The sequence below is a fragment of the Papilio xuthus genome, unplaced genomic scaffold, assembly GCF_000836235.2.
Source record: "Papilio xuthus unplaced genomic scaffold, Pxut_1.1 DF827680.1, whole genome shotgun sequence".
NCBI classification, from domain to species: domain Eukaryota; kingdom Metazoa; phylum Arthropoda; class Insecta; order Lepidoptera; family Papilionidae; genus Papilio; species Papilio xuthus.
Window position 1 is genome coordinate 4606534 of NW_013530969.1, and position 4175 is coordinate 4610708.

The window sequence follows — 4175 nt, forward strand, 5'->3', positions numbered from 1 at the left end:
GGGCGGGCCCGCTCGGGGCGTGCCGCTGCCATGTTGCCGAGGGACGCGCTAATGCTCTTTTTGCCGACTCGCCGCCGGGAGAAAGCTCCGCGCGGATTTAAGCTTTTATACGTGGATAAAACGCTTTTATAGGAAAATAAAGTGTTCTCGCAGCGGGATATCGCGCTTTACGACGGCGTTTCGCTGAAAGTTGGCGACTATACACTCGTTATAGTTTCGATTCGACCAAATCGAGGCTAGCGTGTCGTCGTGGCTCTCTTCCATTTGTTTCATCATTTTATTAATACAGCATATTATTTAAAATGTACGTTCCCGTTAAACATTTAGGTGAAAACACATTTTTTTAATTGCTTTAGGGCTTCGGTTATGATACTATTTACTTAAATTAGAATTATTGATAGAGGAAGTAGAGTAAAGCACTAAAATCGATTAGACTATGTAGTTATTTAACTAATTTTATCAAAGCGGCCCGAAAAACAAATATATCTTGACATAACGCAGATATATTCCTGAGATCTGGCGCAAAGCACAAAAATGAATTATAAAGCAATATAAGCTATATTGCTTTATAATTCATTTTTGAAACGAAACTATTTACTATACATGTATATTTATATGTCTAAAAGAGCAAGATGTGCAGAACTTTAGAGAAATTCTAATGATACACCAATCCTTGACATTTTCAGTTGCTAACCATGATTTTCTTTCGCGTGATATATTATGGAACAGGAAACATTTGACATCTGTGGGCACTAATTATGACATTTACTTAATTGGTCTACTGGTTAAAAAGATCTGATAGTGATACATAATAGTAACTAAATATTTTTCTACATGTCATATATTTAATTCCTAGGAATAAAATATGCATTGATTATTTTGATCTAATCTATCACTAAACTTGGTAAAAAAAGTGCTTAAAAATTTAATGCAAACGTTGATTTAAAAATAATTTTTTCAAATTTTATTGTCCGTAATAATTTTTGTAAAAAAAACCTATAAGTTTATTCAAAAATCATTTATGAAACTATAATATATTTTTTATTTTTGCAAAATATACCAGTAAACGGAAAAAAAACAATTAAAGTCGTCATTAAAGCTGTTAATATCGTGCGACGGCAATGTGCAGAGCGCCTCGTAAACAGTATACTAATGGGTGATCGCAAAAACATTGCATTAAGTGCCATTGCACCGAAGCACCGGGTCACAGTACACCGACTACGATACAATTAAACAGTACCATTTTGTTCCACGAAAATGCCCTCAAACGGAACATGCAACTTCATACAAGTTTCTACATCTTATACATAAAATTCTCGTGTCACAATTTTCGTTCCCATACTCCTCCGAAACGGCTTGACCGATTCTCACGAAATTTTGTGAGCATATTGAGTAGGTCTGAGAATCGGCTACTATCGCTTTTTTTTATCGCGCACGGACAGAGTCGCGGGCGACAGCTAGTTACTTATAACTTTGGTCATCTATAATTTCCTTATAATTGCTATCATATAGTTTGTATTATTGATTGCTCTTCATAAGATCAAGCGCATATAATACCTTGTACGCGCATATCTACCTTATAATATGACGCAATTTTATGAAATTGTCATGTGTAAGCAAATGCACTAAATAAGATGACTAAGACGTGATTTTTAAGGCGATTCCTAAGTAAGGTATTAGTGAAAGTGAACAACAATAACACATTATCTGTAGAGTATCGTATATATAAAATGGTCGTTTCACAATGTTACTTACCATACATCCAAAACGGCTTGACGATTTTCATGAATGCTTATTCAGTAAGTCGTGAATGATAACTAGTGTTATCTATAACTTCGTGTTTATATAATTGTCATTTTTTTTAATCAGCTTATTTCAATAGGAGTATTAAAGCATAGCATATAAAAAAAATTCTCCAAATGTTGTGAAGACCTAAAACAAAATCAGCAATTTCAAATGTTAACTTGATACATCCATGCGGTAAGAACTAAAATAAAGAATACATGCTAATAATAGCGTCTTAAATTATAAACATAAAATATGTAAATGGTACAAAAGAATTGTAAAAACAAACGCGATACACTGGGCCTTTAGATTTCATTTCACGCTCGCCTGGATCTTTAATCGCATGCTATTTAATTACTTGCGAGTACAAGACTTTAGCGACCATTGAAAGTACAATGAATATGCCGGTAAGGTTTCCTACAAACTAGCAATTATACCTATACTAATTGTCGGTCGCGCTTCTGTCCGGAACAAAAAAAAACATAATAAGTAGCCTATGTGTTATTCCAGGCTATGTTATATATGTATACCAAATTTCATCGAGATCCGTTCAATTGTTCTGGAGATACCTTCAAACAACCATCCATCCATCCAATTAGAGATTCGAATTTATAATATTAGTAAAATTACTAAACTATAAGTTATTTATGAATAACGGCGGTTCAGCAATATTGTTTTTTATCGTAAAAATTTGCGGTCTTGAAATACGGCCAGATGCTTGTCCCAGGCTCTTCCATATTTTTTTATTACTTAAGTTTTGATTTTTTGAACATTTGACCATACATTCTTGTCGGTAACATAAAGTTAATTTAAACATAGCATTTTCTACTATCGTCATAGTATATTGTCTCTGTGGTCAATAGTCAAATAAAATTTAAATTGTCGCATGTCTGTATCAAACTTAATCGACCACACCTGATACAAAGTCGAATAAATACATCGCAAAGTAAAAACGGCAAAATTTACTGTTGCATCGCCGGTCGTTATACGCTGGTTGCATTCGCAATCGCGCTATCCTCTCAAACAATCCAATCAGACATTTTTAATTATGCCTCATACGAGGAAGCAATTATACAAATTATTTTGAATTCTTATATAATATATGTTAAAAAAATCTACAAATATATTGACTTTTCAATTGTTTTTTAAGAAGAGTAATGTATTGACAATCATGAACATAACACAAAAGTTTGACATCAGAACACTTATAGAAAAAATACAAAAGACGAGTATAAAAACAATGGAAATATACAAAACACTAACTCTTTTGACATAAAGAACTAAGCATGGAATATTACTACTAGTAACCAACTTGAGATTGTTCATTTCTCATGATAGGTGTCTCCTGTTGTTCGCCACAATGATCGGTTGTCTGCTGCTTTTTCAGTAGCCTAACTTTGACCATATCAGCAGTCCGTCTTCGGGAAAACATACTTACGCGGCTTCGATCTACATTTGGCTATTATTAGAAGACTTTTTATATAACATAAATAAACATGATCTAACTGAATTTATTTCGAAAATACCTAAAATGGACGAAATCTACTAATCACCTCGCTTTTCCTAGTAATGAGGATATCGTTAGAATTAAATAACAAACAGGCCTTCCGGTGCGGTCCTACTTTATAAATATAATTTAACAACAATCCATGTCAACATTGGTGCGGAATTTATCAAAGTTCATTAGCTGTATTAATTACACCCTAAATTTCGGCGAATTATATGATTAAAAAGTTGATACTTATATTAATATAATAAACACATATAGAGACATTTTACACACAAACGTAATGTTTGAATCAAAGGAAACGATGGTAATTCCAACGTAGGTTTATTTTTTTAACCTATTTTTATTTTTAAGCTTGTTTTAAATTATTTCCGAGCGTCTCGTAACTCAGTTTTCGCAAACATTTTCCTTCTTAACCAACAGTTAGATGCGGATAATTAACAATATATTAAATATGTACTTTAATTACAATTTAAAACATCTAAAGATTAATTAAAGGAGTTTAAAAAGGAAATTTATGATGCCAAAACAAGTGACAGTTGTTGACCACGACGACAAATGGACTTATACCATCCAGATATATAAAATACTCAAGAAAGGCGTTAAGAACACCCGAAACCAAAGTGCATCGCTAAACAAAAGTCCGTGGAAGACTACCTTCTGGCTTAAGTCACTGACAACATAGTAGCATATTTAGTTCTAGTAGGCACAGAAATACTATGCGTATGTTAAAATGTGCGGGTCAAAAATCGCTCGAAAGAATATGTATTTAGACAGAATTTTATGAAAGTGTTTTTTTTTAACTTAGCGATTCACTTGTTAAATATTATCCTTAAATATATATTCTGATACTCACTTCTCTTTTATTTTGGGATATATGACT